The following is a 20176-nucleotide window of genomic DNA, read 5'->3' as shown; positions in this document are numbered from 1 at the left end:
CGCATGCCCTTACGACCCGCCTATTATGCCGTCCCCCCCTTCCAGCTCTTTCGCTTCATGCTGACGTTCAGACGGGGACAATGCGCCGCCAATAGCAGCCTCCACAGCCTAAACAACTTTAACGTTTATAGAAAAAGGGACGAGCCCCATATTTATAATACTCCCATTCCTACTTTACCTTCTCGCCAAGTCACATCCGCATTTGTTTTAACATTCTACTACGATTTATTTACATTAAATTATATAGCAAGATTATTTAACGTCCATACGTAAAACTTTATATCATTATTATCTTTAAATTATATTTTGACATGGAGATAACACCTTTGTTAAAACCACAAAAATTAATTTTTTTTTTTAAAAATTGATACCTAAAATAATATTTTTTAGAAAGAGTAAAAAATCTGCGACAGAATTACATGTTATAGAATCAACAGTGTTAATCCCAAAACCTTTTCGTATAAATATTAACATAAAATAAATAAACTTGAAAAAAATCATTATATGCTTGATATAATGAAAATTCAAATTTATTATTACTAATTCTAAATGAATGAAACCTTTTTACTTAATCAATAAATAAATCATAATTAAGCATAATCAATAATATAAAAGAATGCAATCAAACACACTATTTCAAAACGTAAATAAGATAAAAACACATTCGAAATTTTTACAAGAGTATTTATAGCTTTTTTATATTATTGTTCTAAAATAACAGGCAGCTATTTACTCATGAATTGTAATGACCGAAAATATTTCTTCCTGTAAAAACAGTCGATTAATATAATTTTAAGACAGCCACATACAGATCTTAATAAAGAATATATTGGTAATTCAACCTGATTTATTACAGTGTTAATTTAAAGGAATGCTAGTTTTAATGAAAAACTCAGGTTTGGGATAGAACTCAATTTCAGTTCTATCCCAAACCTGTTAATTAATTATCTATACCTGTTAATTAATTATTACAAGCATTACAGTCTTATCTTGTAATAATTATATGCCTGCATTATAAAATTTACTCATTTACTGATATAATTATTCCACTGAAAAAGTAATAATAAATTAAGCTGAAATTCAAAATAAATTATGCTTAAAATCAAAGTGGCTGAAAAGCAAAATGCGATCATAAATTTATGTCTGAATAAAGACCTCGAGTTTTAATGATTTAATATGATGTCGACCCCTCAAGAGATCCCAGCAGTAACAGCTGCTTCTGATGTTTTCGGAGAACAGTGACTGCAGCAGAGAGATGGGGAGGGTGGAGAGTCATGAGAGCTTACCGATAGAGCGAACGTAGCAATCAGAAGGAGGGAGAAAATAGAAAGAAAGAACTAGAAAAGGATGAGAGGCTGAAGATGAAAATCCTCCTCCGACCACCAACAAACAGACAGACGAACAGACCGAACACAGCACGTGCTTCTTCAACCTGCTACTCGTGACGTCAGAGGCTGGAATGCCGCACGCAGAAACGGGTCGCTTCCATTTCACCAGCTGAGGGGAGGTAGCATGTGTATTTATTTATTTTTTCTTTTTTTCTCTCTCTCTGTTCCTCTCAGAAGCGGGGAGAACTTCAAAGCACCCAACTTTCGTTCAAGCTTTTTCCTTCGTTCTATCGAGGGTATCAATCTTGTTGCTGGCTTGACGAATCCATTCGTTGTGACGGGTGGGGGAAGTTTGTGATGGGGAGGGGTGAAGAAAATGTTTGGGAAGTCGACGAGGAAAGGAGGAAATCGCATTTGGAGGTTGTTCCGTGCTTTTTCCCAATCGACCCAAATATTGCCGATAAACGAACGCGTTTCATACATCTGAATAATAAATAGCAAATTATCTCCTTTTCTGCTTGCGAATGAAATTCGGTTGCTTACCATTCTAGAAGGAAAAATCTTATATGATATCAGGGATTTTATTGATATTTAGGAATAATAAATTATTTAATAATCAATGTATGGAATTTTCAAAAGAAGTTTATTATTACCTTGAAGAATTTCCTCCGCTGAAGAATAAAGCAGCATGGAACATGTCTCGCTCTTTTGAGGTATAGGTTATATAATAAAATTTATAATTCTAAATTATTTTGCTTGACCTAAAATTTTAAAAATACTTAGCAAACCCATCAGACAGTCCTTTCTGTTTTACTGGCTTCATTATTTTAAATTTAACATTTAATTACTCAATTTTCGTTTTTGCTGTTTAGCACAGTTTATTTTACAATACATTGTTATATTATTACTTAGTTATGTTATTTTTAATTTAGATAATTAATAGTAACCGTTGCATTAAAAAATATCCGATGGTTTGATGATGATGTCGATGTTTTTTGTTTATATACATGTATATATATATTTACTATATGCATACAGGATAAAAATTTAATTTTAATTTGAGACCGCTTAAACTCATTCTTATTTATGAAATTCCTCGTTGAAGTTATATTTAATTATACCTCATACGATGCCCTCTTTTTATTTCAACTAAACCCGCAATCGTTAACTGGCGGCCTCTTTCAAAAATCCTAACGCTAATGAAAACTTTTCTAACTGCTGCTAAACAACCTATGACATTTGGCCTTTTAATTGAGACTGTACTCAATCTCCGATATAACGAACTTCAAGAGGCCGAAAGTTTCGTTCGCTACATCCGATCCGAAAAAGGGGGGGGGGGGGAAATGCAACTCGCAAAAAAATATAAAATTTGATTGATGAATTTAAAAAACTATTAAAAATGAATAATAACTGTAATTTGAAACAATCGTGTTAAGGCTTACTGATATTTATTATTGCGTGCATAATTATTAAATTTATTTTCTGTTCTTTTTCAGTTTCAATATACTTAGGTGGTTTAACATGATAAGGTGGAAATATGAATTTATAATTATGAATAATCATTTTCGTGACATCTACCTCCAACAACCTTTATTAAGATGTAGAAACGGTGGAGATGAAGAGTAAAAAACAGTAAGGTTATAAGGTATTTCTCCCGCCTTCTTGACATGCCTTCGTGGTGTGGTGGTCTGCACGCTGGGCGCGTATTCCAGAGGTTCGCAGTTCGATTCCTGGCGAAGGCCTTGCTCATTTTTCATCTTTCCTGCTTCCAAAAAATACCTAATGTATTTACAAGGTCAAGAACGGTGCTTCGCGCAGTTTTAATAAATTAAATGTCGATGATTTTAAAAATTAGTAATTTTTCTGTTAAAACTTATAAAAATTTTGTAAAAAATTGAAAAATACAAGTTACAGTCAAAAATACCCATTAAGTTTATGATATCCGATTTTCATGCGTGTAAAACTTTAAATACATGTATGCAAGATAAAAAATATATAAATAAAAACTTTAACTTAAATTTCCAATAGCCCCTAAACTCTTCATTTTAATTTGGGCATTCCCCCTTTCTATTCTAAAAACAGTCCAACACTCTAAAAGAAATAACTTTGATAAGCTTTTAGTCAATAATAATTTCAGAACTTTATTAATTATACAATCAAAACGATATAGAAATTAACTACCTACTCTGAATTAAGATATCGTCCTGAACACAGCACACTTTCTGCTCCTCGGCCTAATTAGGCTGCTGCTTGCAAAAAAAAAAAAAAAAAAAAAAAAAAATCGTAAATTTAGCGCTTACAAGAAAATGCTGTTAATGTTAATCCACGTTAATCGAGATAGCGTAACACGAAGTTTTAGTGCATATTAAAATTTTAATTTTGCTCTAATTTGTTTAGAGATCAGAAATTTCGAAATGTCAGTAAACTTCGAAAAATTTAACAAACTACCCAATATGTCTTGAATTCTTCAAGACAGATATATGTCTCAAATAAAAGTTACACGTGCTTCAAATTCATTTGCATCCGAATGCAATTTAGACACTCTTGGTCGCATGACTATCATATTTCAGAGAACGTGGTCTGTTGCGATTCATGGCAAGGCTTCCGTGTTATACTCTGTTGTCTCTATAAAAAGCAAAGCATAAATTTCCATAGCAATCAAACCGGTTTCCGTCTGCAACTTTAAAAAAAAAAAAAAACTGAAAGGTTTCAGATTTTAAATTACGTCCAAATAGGCGTTTTTTTAAACATTTTGTGTGCTGCCTTTATTTGTTAAATATCATGTTCTTCGCACTTAAACCATAAAATTCAGTTCAACAGCAATATCGCAAATTAATTTTAAAACCACCATACCTTTAGAATTTCCGATACAGAGTCTCGCACGCTGAAGATAAATCCCCTCCCGTCCCGTACAGTGTTGCCATTGTTCGCTTTGAAATCGTTGAGTTTTTTTAATCAAAAGTTCATTAAAGTGTTACAAAATATGAAATCGATAATAAAACAGATTTCATATTCCAAATTAGGGATTCCAGATGCCCATATTTGGTGGAAGATTACGTCATTCAAAATTGGATGGCTCTAGGTACCGTTGTTTTATCCCAATGCAACAAATATAATTTCTATGCAATTAAAATGGCCAATAATGCTGCAATTAAAATGGCCAACAAAATTAGTGCATTTGTTATTTCTCATATGGGTATGAAAAACATATGCATATGAGATTTTTTTTTTAATTAACACCACATTAAAGGTATATCTTCATTTAAAAATTTCCCGAAAAATGTGTTTATATGATTTTCTTTCGTAATTAAAACTCAGTCCTAAATTTTTTGCTACATATCTATTCACATTTTAATACATTGTTTTAAATATTTGATTTTAAAACATAAAATTATCTAATCTTTAGATTGAGGCTGAACAAATATAGCCACGACATCAAAAATTTCGGTAAATTTCGTAAAACATTCTATAGTATAAATAGGAAATGCGTTATAAATTAGGAAATCATATTATAGTATAAACAAGAAATTTGTCACAATGTCTTTTCAGGAAATTGCTATTATAAAAACTATCGTGAATGTTTGAATAAAACACAAGATTTGAATAAATTGATTAACATTTACTACATCACCTTCAAACTAATCGCAACATTTCAAACGTACACCAGTTTGAATTTTAACGCAAAAACAAAACTTTACGCATGTTCTTCGTTTAATTACATTCAACTCTTAGGAATATCATCAAATAAAAAATTCATTCTTTATTCATTAAAAGCCAGTTTATTTCCAAACGATAAAAGGATATGAAGCATGGGTTGTTGCCAGATGTCGATTTTTAGCCACAACTCCTGAAAAAACTTTACAACTGATTTTTCGCAGATGCGTATTTTAAATTAATGATCTCCGATACTTTATGACTGCAACGTAAAAAACCAAAAACCTTGTAAAAAAATATGCAGGCGTAGGAGAAAATGGGATTTTAACATATTTTATCAGCTTTCGGTGGCTAAAAAAATTAATGTTTGGTTCTAATACATTTTTTTTTTTTTTTTAAATTTAGAAAATCGAATCTCAAAAACACAAACGGAATATCTCAACTGCTGATGGTTATATAATAACAACAACACACATCTGTGACAAGGAATTCTCAACAGCTTAAAAAATACAATATGATGCCTAATTTCATCAGTCTCGTTTAGCCGTTTAGTTGGGGGGGGGAAGGGGGATATATTCCAGATTTATTTCTTCATACTGGTAGCATGCTGGCTAGGTCTTAAAATCTGGGACGGAATGTCTTAAAACTTCAGTTGGAACTTCAAACTGCTGCTGCATACCACTGCTGGTAAACTTTAAACAATACCAGACATTTAAGATAAAAATTCTTCAACAATTTTAAAAGATAAAATGTGAAAACTAATTTCCTAATTTCGTTTTTAGTAGTGCAGAGAGAGGAATTCGATTCCAACGTTGTTTTTTGAAGCCGATAGCATTCATGCCAATTCGCGAACATACTTTTCTGCAGCGCTCCGGGATTCGAGCTGCGAGGCATGTCGTCCCTGAGCGAAGTATTTTTAGCCGAGCACGAACTAAAATTGTCGAACGCACGTGCGTGGACTGGATTGGCCGACACGAGGATCCATCGAGCACTTCCGGAACTGGGTCAGGAAAAAGAGAGAAAGAGAACGACACACAAATCCTTTTCCTAAGCCGCGAACGCGGACGTCTGAGAAAGAGATCGTCTTAACACACATATGCATTCTCCAAACGGCGAAGATGTGCCACTAATATGTCAGACGAAAAAGCTGCATTGCTTGCCATTTAACAATTTCGGCTCGTAAAAAATCCATGATGAGCTGGTCCAGTTATTTTTTGCATATGCAGCTTAGGTAAAGTTAGACTTCATAATGTACTTTTCCTTGAGCAAGAGGTTTGCTAAGAAATCACTTTGAGTTTACTTAGTGAGTAGAAGAGGGGAAAAGGATTCATGAAACATGCGCTTTTAAAATTACTTTTTGATTACTTAGAGTAGTGCTGTAATTGTTTAGGAAAACTATTAACTGGATATACTGTATTTTTCGATTAGTAAGTCAAGGTTTTGGACAAAAAAAAAAAAAAAAAAAAAAAAAAAAAAACATTTTTTAAATGTTTTAATTAACTTTTACATTGGATATGAAATATCATAATGATTTCTATTTATATTAAAACTAATAATCAAGATACTGTTTACATTGAATAAAAGTGATTAATTATATATCTGTCAATCGAAACAAAAACGTTTAAAAAATATTTAGTTAACAACATTTTTTTAAAAAATGACTATTCTAGGCGGAGGGGAAATTTTTTTTGGGGGGAAAGGAATGCGGCTTTCAGTGTTGTTGCAATTTTTTAAACATTTTACAGCCGAAAAGATTAATAAAATTCCAGTTAAAGATGTTCTTTTAACGTTAAAATGAACAGCTGTAATTTAAAAGATAAACAAAGAGCTTATGTCATGTTGAATGATAACAATTTGAAAAGTAGTTATTTCCAATCCCACGTAAAAGATAAATAGCGTGGTAACCGACCGAAACGTAATGGTCAAAAAATTCGAACATACACCTTTAGAGAAGTTTCTAACGTTCAGATCCTGCGGGATGATCTTTCAGATTTCAGTTTAATACACGAAGGAGATTTATTTAAATTAATCCCAATTAATAGCAACACACTGATGCAGAAAAATTTCGCCAAACAGATCATCATATTAAAATATTAAAAAAAAAAAAAAAAAACTGAAATGTTTCAGATTTTAAATTACGTTCAAAGGGGCGTTTTTTAACATTTTGTGTGTTACCTTTCTTTATTAAATATCATGTTCCTCGCACTTAAACCATAAGATCCAGTGCAACAGCAATATCGCAAAATAGTTTTAAAACGAGCATATCTTTAGAATTTCCGATACAGAGACTCGCGCGCTGGAGATAAAAATGTTTTTTCTGCACAACGTTGCCATTGCTCGCTTTGAAATCCTTGAGTTTGTTAATCAAAAAATAGGAAATCGATCATAGTTTTAAAAAATAGGAAATCGATCATAAAACAAATTTCAAATTTCAAATTTGGTCTTCCACATGCTCATATTCGTTGGAGGATTACGTTATTCAAAATTCGATGACTCTATGTACCGTTGTTTTATCACAATACGAGAAATATACATACATTTATGCAGATTTTTCATTATTTAATTTCTTCAAATATAATGCAGGACTCTAACATTTTGTGGCGACAGTTTGAAAAGTGAACCGACATTTATGAGTCCGACGCAAAATGCCAAAACGAAACTAATAGTCCTCCGGGATTCAAATCCCTTTGGACTAACAAAAACTGTTGCCATTCATTAAGGATAAAACTTTCTTATTAATAAAACATTATTATACAAACGAGAACAAAAAAACAACAAAAATATTAAATGTGAATATTAATAACATTAATATAATATTATAATTTAAATGATGATAAGACAGGAATTTTAAAAATATTAAGACGATTATAACAAGGAAAACTAAGTATTAAAACCTCATATCGCCAATTGTAAAAAATCCTTTTGTAAACGGCATTAATAATAATCAAGACTCTTTAGTGATGTTTAGTTTTTAAATTTCAAAGGGGAAAATTATGCTGCACGTACCGGTTATTGAATTATTGGACTTAGGATTTGAAATTACGTCCGGGGGCCTGAGTTCGGGACTCAAGTATATCCGGGATTTCGAAATGAGAATGATTATCTATCTAGTCAAATGGTTTTATAGCTAAATGCATCAGTTTCAGTAAAAAGGACATTTCTTTCCAGCTATGATCTCCAAAAAGGTGTCGCATAGAAGTGTCAACTGCATCTTTGAAACTTCATAACTTCGTATTCCTGCAATTATTTTTATGACCATATAAAATCCGCTAAATTTTCTCAGGGAAATATTATCTAATGAAAAAAATGTGAAACAGTAGAAACAAGTATCCTAGCCATCTACAGCCTCAGAGCGGATATGCTGCAAAAAATATGCAGTCTACTTTCAGTAACTTGGATATTTTGTTGTCTTTTAATACTTCCTTTTACTCCTTCATACTAACTTTTACCGATCGCATAATATTCATGTTGTGCGCTTTTTAATAATTGAAATGAATTTTTCATAAAGTGCTCTAGCTATGAGCAACCGGAAAAAATTCTCAAGGGGAAGGAACAAGAGACGAATAATTATATCAATAAAATTTAATTAATTTTTTTGCGGGGGGGGAGTCACAAATAGATTACAGAATACAGTATTGCATCAATACAAAAACACATCTTTTATTCGATTTCAAAGGGGTCATGTGTCCTATTCTTCCCCCCGCGCGAACACCCGGATTGGCATTCCTAAAACGTGGGTGCCCACCAGCACCCGAGCGGAAAAATCACTGAACACTGGTAGTTGGCCTAGGTTCGATTCCAAGCTAATAGGCTAGCTGCATGGATGTTTTCGTGGTTTTTCCCATTTTCCCCATGTTTAACAAGGATACGAGCCAGTTTTCCTTAGAAAGTCCTCCACAAAGGCATCCCTTCTCTTTGGCAGATAGATGTAGCGTGCTTGGCCGTAATGAAATAAACCAAACCAAACCTAAAATATGGTAACCGTACGTATATACCATTTCTGAGAAAAGCACATGTAAATAGACGAGTTAATAATACTGCGTTCTGAAATTTCAAAGGTGTCATGTAAAATGACTGGTTTCAGTGATAAAATTTTTACGTACACGATGGTCTTTTCGATTTGTGCATATATTTTACGTTGTTATCGTAAATTGGAAGTTGTAGAGACATTAGGATTTTTTTTCGGGGGGGGGGGGAGCAGGCAAGATCAAAAATATGCAACGCCTTCGCCAGGAATCGAACCGCGGACCTCTCAATGACGCGCTGAGAGTGCTGACCACTACACCACGAAAGCTTGCTAAGAGAAGACGGGAGAAATACCTTATAAAGTTTCTAAATTATACCCTCTTTCAGCAAAAGGCAAGAAATAAATCGGTAAGTGCTTCCATACACCATTATTTTTCATTTGGATGAAAGATTCGTATTGCTGCAGTTTTCAAGCGTTAAAACAGCTCTGTACAGTTGTAGGCGAAGTGCGCTCCAGAAGCTAATTGTATGGAAGATTTAGGAATTCCAAACGAATTATTAGGAATGGACGATAGCTTTAGTTCTTATTGTTCGGTGATTTATTTCTTACAGAATGGCTCAAAAGACTTCCCCTTCACTCTACAAGAAATTAATAATATTATCAAGCACCTCACCAATAAGAAAGCCCCGGGCCCCGACTCTATAAACAACAAAATTCTAAAAATTATACACAATTATGACCCAAGAATCCTTCTTAATTACTTCAATAAATGCTTAGAATTGTCGACCTTTCCCGATAACATGAAGAAAGGACAAATAATACTTTTCGAGAAGAAGGATAGGATCCCCGAAAATCCTTCTGCATTTCGGCCAATAAATTTGCTGCCAGTCATAGGAAAAGTTCGAGAAAGACTTATTTCCGGATGGTTCAGACATCACTTTATCAAAAATCAAACAATCAGTAAAAACCAGTACGGATTCAAAGCCAGCACAAGCAAATACTGAAGCGAATCCAACAGAATAAATCAAAAGGTGAACATAGTGCACTTATTTGTGTTGATTTAAAAAATGCCTTCGACTCACTATGGTGGCCTTCAGTATAACATGCACTTAATAAAGCCAACTGTCCTTCTAATCTTCTCAATATTCTCATACATTATTTTCATAATAGAGAAAGCATATTCATACATAACAACATGCTAACCAGCAAAAACTTTACTACAGGATGTCCCCAAGGATCCTGCCTGAGTGCTGATTTCTGGGCCCTCACTTTTAATGACGTCTTAAAGTATGAATTCCCCGATCATACGAAGATCTTCGCGTTTGAGGATGACACTGCGTTGGTTGTTAGTGGTAGGACTAGAGACATCCTCGAAAGGAATGTGACCGGTTCTCTCAAACAACTTAACAGAATGCCAGAGGTTGAAACTCTGCATTTCGCAAGAGAAGTCCAAGGCTATTCTTTTTAACAAACCGGGCCAAAAGCTCTTAAGGAAGCCCACTTCATCCTGGACGGAAAGAAAGTTAAGATTACCCAAGTTCCTAGGTATTCACATAGATAACACAATTTTATGTATCATCTCATGGAGACTCAGAAAAAGACAATTCAAATTGCTAATAATTGAAAAAAAAAAAAAAAATGCAAGGCAGTAACTGGGTACTTCGTCCTTACATTCAAAAATTATGCGGTTGCAATCTGGGCGGAGGCTATGACAGAAAGGAAAGAAAAGGAAACTTTTCGCCATACAGAGACCTTTTCTCCTGAGCATCTGCAAAGCCTATAGAACAACAGCGAATTATTCTCTATGCATTCTCAGTGGGATACCTCCCCTACATTTAATTGCGACGAACGATTCAATAAAAGTCAAAGTACTCCAGTTGAAAGAAGATGCTTACCTGAACGGCACCACCTTTTATGCCTCAAAATATGAGTCTCCAGCCATACCATTGACTTACCATCCTGCAAAGTATTGTAGTTTAATAATCAACACGGACGCATCAGCAATCAATATTCAAGAATGTCCGAGAGCATTTACAGACGGCTCTAAAATTCATAGAGAAGTGGGCGCAGCGTCAATAATCTATTCTTCTTCCTCTATTCGAACAATATGGCAAGGAAAATTATCTCCAGAAAATTCTGTTTATCAAGCTGAGCTGTCAGCAATTCAATCTGCAGTAAATAAAGCCATATCAAATAATTTCAGGAGAATGGCAATCTATTCAGATAGCCAATCTGCATTATATGCCCTGAAAGACAGAAATAATGAGAATCAACTGGTTCAGGAAATTCAAAATACAATAAGTGCCCACCCAGAAATCCAGTTTTTCATCAATTGGGTGAAAGCCCACAACGGGAGCGACGGCACAAGGCGGCTGACTTCCTTGCAAAGAATGCAACGACTAACATCAACAGTGAGGTGATTCATGTCCCGTGGCACAAGTCCCATATAAAATTTACACTGAATGCAATTGTCGACTCAAAGTGGCAAGAAGAATGGGATTTTGCATTGCAAGACAGAAGAGACCACGATTTTCACCCAAGAACTGACAAAGAGGCACTGTACTATGACCATGTTCTGAATCAGTATATCACAGGGCACGGTCCTTTCCTCACCTACTTCCATGTGACAGAGGCATGTGCCCCCCGGATGTGGCGAAAGGGGTGACCCTGATCATTACATCTTTAACTGTAATCTTACAGAAGCTAAACATCTGATTAAGCCTAACAACAATTTAATACCCTTTAAGAAATACGCAATAAAGAAGAGACACCTTAGAGCCAAAATCAGAGACGTTTTTATACATATCCAAAGACTCGGACTGGATATTTGCCATATACAATGCTTATTCATCTCCATATATTACTAAAATATAGTTATTTAAATTTTTTTTAATTTATTGTTCGAACAATTTCATTTTTCTACGCAATGCTGATGGACGGGAGCTCCAAAAACTTACTTATTACACCTTCCGCCTTAGAAAGGGCATTTTTCATACATTTAGACTTTTGGAAGCATCAGCTGTTGAACTTTTCAAGGACAGTCTTTTCTCGGTATGATTTGTGTACACTATTAATACCAGAAATCAGTTATCTCAGAAAGTCCTCTAAAGGGGTTGATGGTAAATAAAGAGGGGCGGGAGATCCTCGGAGTACTCCCCGGGTGTTCTCCCTCAAAATTGGGGTGGAAAGTTTTACAGTTAGCTAGGTTCAACAATACCTCAATTACCTGTGGTACTACAGAGGTGCTGGCCTAGCTTCTACCTGTATCTGTTCGGTGATTTTAAAGACAACAGAATTTTGGTGTTTCCAAATAAGAAGGGAAGGGAAGCAATGAAAAACGGCCAAATTTTCTTTATGGATGGAAATCTCAAAAGTTGTACAATTCTTTTCACTTAATTTATGTTGAGACTGGGAATACTTCTCAAGGGTATCCAAGAATCCGAGGGGTACCTTCTCAAAGGTATTTATTTATCCGGGTATCCAAGATAAATATCGTTCCTGTGCTTTTTTGCTTACTCTCGGATAAAAGAAAGCAGACTTATGAGAGATTACTTTGATTTAAATAAAATTGTTTCTGACCAGGATCCTAAAGAAATTGTGATCGATTTTGAAATTGTACTCATAATTTCGCTAAAAAAAAAAAAAAAAAAAAAAAAGCTTTTTCCTTCCGTGGAAAAGTTGCAGCTTCCACTTAAATCAATGCCTCTGGTGGAGAAAGATATAAGTCTTGGGACTTATTATTAACGAGTATACGCACAATGAAGAAATTAGAACTCACCTCAGAATGCACGCATCCCTCGTATACATACCCGGAGAATATGTGGATGATGGTGGCTGTATATACAAGAAAATTCACCACGTAATGCAAGATTATAGATATCTTATGACTATTTTGTTGACCAGTGGCTGTTGATCATAAATGCGGAATTGCAATGAAAAACTATACAGGACAAATAATACTGCAGAAGGATGGCATCAGAGATAAAATTCTCTTTATAATTATCTCTAGAACTAACTTTAATTAATTCTCTCTAGAATAAGCTTTGTGAAAAGTTGCGATGGTATTCGAGGTGTATTTTTCAATAATCCACCTTTCTTTTCATAACGATTATTTTTTAAAAAAGTTTTTTTTTTGTTTTGTTTATTTATTTATATTACACTCTCATTCAGAATTTTAGAAGAAGTATTGCTATTATTTTTATTTATGGAATCCGAAGCGATTTTTTAGTCCATTACCCAAAATCATCGCAGAGTCTCAACTTCTCTCTTCTCCTTTAAACAAGCACAAGCTTCCCATACATGCAAATATTCCCCCTCTTTTTTTTAATCTAATAATTTGTTTTCCTCATATTTCGGGAGGGCCGAAGGCCCAATCGCTCTGTATTATGCAACCCCTTTGAAAAGGGAGTAACGAAAATTGAGTGTTTCACGGAAACAGGAAAGCTTTTGACAACCGAAGACACCAAACTACGCCCACTTATGTGGCTTCTTTTTAATAATTTTACATTTCAAAACCTTGATTTATTGATTAATCAAGTAAGTGAGGGCTGTCTGCCCCATGGAAAGAAAGCCTTCGTGAAGGATTTACCAAGGAAAATTGATTCGCATTTACGTTATATACAGAAAAAACCTCATGCAGGCAGCACGTTCATCGAGTACTGAGCTCATGTCGAACAATCAACAGTCTTACCCGTTTTCGGCTATTGTTTAGGCTTATATTTATTTTTATACTCATTATTAGCTCATACGACTATTAGTGGGCTCATCAGTTATGATATTTAGCTTTTCTCTTGTAAGTAAGATCATTAAGTTGTTTATATTTGATAGCAATACAGTTAATAAAACCCTGAAAATGCAGGAGGATACCACCTCAGCCATACAGAAAATTAACGTACAACTTTTGATTTCCCATAACATTAATTACTTTACAGAACGGATGTCTTTCTATTGAACTGTTTTTATCCAACGTTCAAAAACAGTCCAATTTCCTTGGTATTTTTGAGCAACGAAATTCATATGCGAATTTTTTAAACCACTGAAAACAATTGATACGTGTATCTTCATCGTATTGTTAATTTTATCATTTTGATAAACAGGCGAATAATACGCGGGATGAGTAAAATTTTTTTTCCATTAATTCATGCATGATCTTTCAGTGTATTATAAAAATAAATAAGATCAAATTACTCAATGAAAAAGGTAATATTACTTGACCACCTACAGTCGACGATCTATCAAACCATTAAAACTAACCGAAACGGAATAAGATATGTTAATGTCCTTATTTCATTCATAATCTGCTTACACACAACAACTTACTACAAATTTCATTACACTTCCAATCCGATTTTTACAACTGCTGAAACGGTAACCTTGTAACCTGCCACGTCTTACAAAACACCAGCAAGCATTACCTGTCAACGAAAATAACGCTCGTCTTGATATGTATTCATTCGGGCAATAAAACTTCTCGTTTCTTAAAGCTTAAGAAAGTTATGGCATTGCCAAACAGAACTCTCATAGTTAAGTTCCCTGCATCCATCCAACAAGGAAAGAATGCTTGTCACTGATCAAACACAAACGACGCCAAGAACAATCGCCCAATAGTTCAGCTGTCCGTAGCAGCTGCGACAGAATCGTGCTCGCCCCCCTCCCCATCTCCACACGCACCAACTCTTCACCACATACACAAGTCGAAAGCCGACAGCTAGCTTTCAACGCCCAAGAGCGTTTCGGAAAAAGAATTCATCTGGACAGGAATCCGTTTCGCTGGGAAATAAGACAGCTGAACCAAGGTAATTGGGATTAGACGATCACTAAGTACACGGAGGAGGAGTGTTGGTAACACGGCTGTAATCCTTGGTCTGTGCCAAATGAAACATGAAGGAACTTGACAGAGTTTTCGAATGCAGCGTTTTTCACAGAGTGTTCGGGAATAAAGTTTGGAACATTTTATAGACAGCAAAAAGCCTTTCCATAAATACAAATGATGTTCGTTATAACGATGGCTTGTTTTATAACAAGCTTTAATAACTTTTCATTACAATGACAAGTACAAAAATGGCAGTAGCTTATGACACTGCATTACAGCATTACATTACCACTTTCGTTACAGCAACAGTTATTACGATGTCCATTTTCATTACAAAGCGAGGATCGTTATAACAAGCATCAACTTTATATCTACTGCTAACAGTACAGAACATTCATTGTTATAAAAAGCTGACGATCATTGATAATGTTCCTCACACCATTTTTAATCTTTTTACTCAGGAATCTTTAAATACTTTTCAAATCATACGAAACTTCGTAAAATATTTCACCTACAGCAGAGTTTCTTAAACTTTTTTCAGTAGCGACCCCTTTTTATCACTGAGATTTTTTTCGCGATCCCCAGGGCCCCATAATATTTACAAAAATTTTGTGGGACCCCCCCATAAGTATTGCACAAATCCGACACACGCGTGAGGGAACTGTCGATTTTTTCACTTGTACTGTAATATACTATTGCAGTTTTAAGTCATTAACTTTTATTTCTAATTTTAAGACATAGAACAATGTGAAAATTTTAAATAAGTAACAGACGAAATGACAGCGTCACGTGCAAAGCAAGGAAAATAAACGCTTATATTATAAAAAGAAATGCGTGGAAACGTTTTCGGTTTTTTTTTTTTTTTTTTTTTTTTTTTTTTTTTTTTTTTTGTCTGTATTGTCTTATTTTTAGTTATTTTCAGATACATTGTGTAAAAATATTTGGTAATTGTAAAATTATAATAAGTTAAAGAAATATCAAAACTGCTAAAATTTTTGGCGACCCCCTGGGGTCGCGTCCCACAGTTTAAGAAACCCTGATCTACAGCTAATGGTATATTAGCATGTTCAAAAATTGAGCATTTCTCATATTATTCTAATAGAAGTTACCTTCGAGCAGAATTTCTATACAGAGATTTCCAGAAATCCTAATGTACCCGAGGCGGGGAGGTAAACCTAGAACTGCCGCAAGGTATTGTGATTAATAACATCTAAACAAATTTTTAAGTTTTCCTCTTGTAATTTAAACGTTAATAATTAATAATAAAAACCAAAAGAGCTAACTGACTTTCTTATCGGAAATCTCAGCTGAATGACACTGCTCTCCCGCGAAATTTAGTTGCTTCATTTCTAATTATGCTTATACGCCTTTATTTACGAATACTTTATATTTTGAGCACTCATTTAATTTACGTAACCAAATGAACTTATTCTCCAGATAAACTGCTTGAAAATATAGGTAAATTGTTAACAGTATTTTTTCTTTTAATAATAGTACGATTTCTGCCACCCGCTGTTTTTAATTGTCCTCTAGTTAACCATATTTTTGAATTATACTTGGCGTCGTTATAAAGACGGTATTACCCACGTAAATTGGGACTGGCTATTAAATAAAGTATCAATAATATAAACAAATAAATGAAAGTAAATAGTATTTCATTGCTGCTTTAAATTGCTAACAGTAATTAGCACATTTAAAATAAATTACAAAATCACTGCCCGAAAGAGTTAAATGTTGAAAATCACTACATGAAAAATTAACATTTTAAATCGCGAACTATACTTTCAGATAAAATTTAAAACGCAAAACACATAATTACGAGATAACATGAAGCGAATACAAAAACATAATAATAAAGGAATTCATTTTCTAGCTGTAAAAGAAATTAATTAGCGGCACTTTAAAGTAGTATAAAAAAGTATACATAAGAATAATATGCAGCAATCATAAAATTCAATCACATATCGGAGGCCGGGTTGCCTCAAATGGCGTATTTATCGCTTGAATGGAAAGATAAAATGTTCCGATAACAATGTTTTCGTCCTTCGTTCGGCCACAGCATGAATGATGAACGCAGTCGTTGTTATTCGAAGCGTGCTTTCGGTTGGACCTTGTTCTACAAGCTGCAATTTGTTTTTATTGTAAATTCTATTTTGTTTCCGTGTTCCATCCAAAAATCATGCGCCAAGAAACAAATTAGTATGTGAATTTAAGAGAGCCATAAATAAAGCAAGACAATTGTGATGAATATTCAGTAGACAACATTTTATGAATCTCTTAAGATACAAAATGTGTAAATTAGCTTTATAAATTAATTTACTAATAGCCTCTTAATTCATGATTTTTAATTTGGGTATTTCCTGTCTCTGTTCTAAAAATCGTAATTACTTTTCTGGACTGCGTCATTTCTAGATCTATCCATTTGCATGTCTTGCGTAAAGCTGATGTCGTAGCTATTTCGGAATGTGAACTCAAAATTTCGAGAACTGAAACCTTTCTAACCTAAACCAAAACCACCTCTAGTGACCCTCCATATTGGATAAAGGCGACTTAAGCTTCTGCATCTTTTCCTGTAATGGAGCTATTTCGCTATGCTCTTTTTATCGCACTAGCATAAAAAATGCAAATATTCTGGAAATAGGCACGATTAGAGGTGCCAAGTAAATTGTGGCCACAAATGTCAATTGGAATAAAAATTAATATTTAATCTTATTCGGCTGCCAAGTTTCCTAGTCATTACGGATTTAACATGTTAGCATTCTATAAGCAATCAGAATTCTTCATCTACGCTATAGATCTACATTCCATGCTATCGACATTGCTGCTACTTTTCCATCCCAAGTGTTGGGCCATCAGTATTTTTGCGTTTCCACGTCTCAGTGTTCCTGCTTCAGCACTTCTAAAAAATTGTTTTCAAGTTCTAGCTGTTTAAAACATGATATGATATTCACCTTAGATCTTCATATGAGCGTCACGGTATATCTTTATTAAGGTTGCATTCTTCATGGTATATAAATTAAACCTTACTATTTGATACTACTTTACTAATTGATATCTCTCATACTGAAGATAACTTGATTTATGATAAAATTAATGATTGGTGCGTTCTTTGAAATTACACATAGCATTGGATCAATTTTTACTAACTGATATCTCTCATATTGAAGATAATTTGTTTTATGATAAAATTAATGATTGCTGCGTTCTTTGAAATTACACATAGCATTGGATCAATTTTTACTGATATCTTTCATACCGAAGATAATTTGATTTATGACAAAATTAACGATTGCTGCATTATTTCAACGTACACCTACCAGTGGATACATAAGGACATCTTCCGTAGTATTAATAACCTTGGGAATATGACAGTTACCTCTTCCATAACGTTTATTATGCTTTTTATAGGATATCATCCGAAATAGCGTCTTTAATTTCAGCCTAATTTTCTTCTGCAGTCTCATATTTGCAAAACACTAAACCATTTTTACTAAAATTAAATTAGGAATATCCAAGGATGTTGTTCAAGAAAATGCACCCCCAGATCACTATTTGATAGCTCAACTGAGCGGTGTGTAGTAAATTCCACTAAAGGGAAAACACAGATCTATCTATTTCCACTTCATGCTCAAATGACCACATAGTCTAAACTTCTGATGATCCAGTTTCGAATAAAAGCATAGTTTCTCTGACGGCTTCGGCAAGCCACTATTTGTTTGTAGTGTATCTTCACGCAGAAGACACACTACCTGTGTCGACCAGTACAACAACAGTCCTATTGTTAAAAGTTGCTTCTATAATTTGAACTCCTTTATTCACATCATTAACCATTCGTTTAATATGAGCATCTAAAGCCTTTTCTTCGTCGGAATTTATTACGAAATCTCTTCTCTTAGTCACTATGAGGCAATAAGACCTAAAATGTCCATTGTATCCGCCCTCATAAACTTTGTCTCGGAAACATCTCTACTTCCCCAATTTCTAACTTCCTACTAGGATTCTGCCATATTCAAATATCTCTCGAATGCCATCTGAACTTTGCCATTTCAGTGAACTCTTCGCATCCTTACTTCGATATGCCATTACTGTTCTTATCAATTTTTTCTACGTTTTTACGACTTCTGTTTCATGCTAATTCAACGTTCGGAAAAGAAGAAATTATTGGGACAGGGCTTAGCCCAGGCGCCCAAGAGAACACTAATTAACCGACGAAATACCTCAAGTTTGTCGGTTTTCGAATGTTCCCTGCCCAGCATCCCTATTGTTTATTTCTTCGTTTTAGCTGAAATTCCCTCGAAAATTAGAAGTCTTAATAGCTTCCAAGATCATTTTCCATATTAGACGGTGCTTTTGTGGGATTTTTTACATTTTCGAAATCATCAAGCTTTTCAGCTAATTTTAGAGGCGATTTCTCCATTGTCCATCTGGGCATACTGCCCCTTTGGACTAAAAAGAAAGGCAGCATATTATTGATTGGTAAATAGCGAGTTGGACAATTTTAAAGAAGATATAATTAATTAATTAATTAGCAAAGAAAACATAATTATATAGAATGGCGAGTAAACGTAGCACAAAATTTATGCGAAGATGAAATTATTCAATTGTAGATGACTAATAACACAAGCTTTTGAAAAAATTCTCAAGCTATTTCGTCTGTGCGTAAAGTTCAACCGAAATAAAATATATTTATTGTGCTTTACGAAGTACAGTTCATTTTATATGATTAAGTATTAAAATATTCCATTATCTACGCATCTACGATCAAATATTTTAGTATACTTAAAAATCAGAAGGAACATAAAACTTCTAACAGCATAATAAAATTTTCTTTACATTCAAAACAAAGGAGAGAGAAAATGACGAAGACATTTTTTTGGCATAAATTTATTTTCTTCGCTGAAGCCATTTCAATACTTTGTAGGAAAAATACGTTTTTACAAATATTTGATTACATAGCGACATTAGAAATCCGATAAAAATGAAAATGGTAGCGGAAGGACAAAATTCCTGTTTATTTTTTTCTTTTCCATCAAGGGCATCATGTCGTAATTGGTGAAAGATATATTTCTGCTCAACATTTTCCACAAAAAATTTAGCGAATATGATTACAAGTTGCACGAGTACGCCCGATTTCGAAGCATTTTATTTTTTTATAGCTATAAAAAAGCAGATTGTAATATAAAGTAGTCAAAATCGATATGTTGAAATTATATTCAACGGCGAATAATGTTGCAACCCGGTTTGTTATGGAAGAGCGGGGTTAGGGACCTCTGCCTTTCCGAAATTGTAAAAAAAAAAAAAAGTGTTTTTGTTTTGATGCATAGTAAGTATATATATATAAGAATAAATTGAATTTAAATAAATTTAATTTAAATACAAATTTAATTGGCAACTTCCCCTTGATAAGTCTGTCTC

At 33.9% G+C, this 20176-nt stretch overlaps 1 protein-coding gene and 1 long non-coding RNA gene across 2 annotated transcripts in view; one reads left to right on the top strand and one right to left on the bottom strand.

The window, feature by feature from the left end:
* The window catches only part of LOC118192833 (uncharacterized), a 204965-nt gene that overhangs the window by 104760 nt on the left and 80029 nt on the right, over positions 1-20176 (bottom strand). The gene's annotated exons all lie outside the window — the stretch shown is intronic.
* The window catches only part of LOC146997089 (uncharacterized), a 269854-nt gene continuing 250945 nt past the window's right edge, over positions 1268-20176 (top strand). The window contains exon 1 of the long non-coding RNA XR_015041109.1: positions 1268-1507. This is a non-coding gene — a long non-coding RNA (uncharacterized LOC146997089). The remainder of the gene's footprint in view (positions 1508-20176) is intronic.

The sequence above is a fragment of the Stegodyphus dumicola genome, chromosome 5, assembly GCF_044657685.1.
Source record: "Stegodyphus dumicola isolate Sdum_Otavi_A_Nest chromosome 5, ASM4465768v1".
NCBI lineage: Eukaryota > Metazoa > Arthropoda > Arachnida > Araneae > Eresidae > Stegodyphus > Stegodyphus dumicola.
The sequence above is the reverse complement of the archived record's forward strand: the minus strand, read 5'-3'. Positions and strand labels throughout refer to the sequence as shown.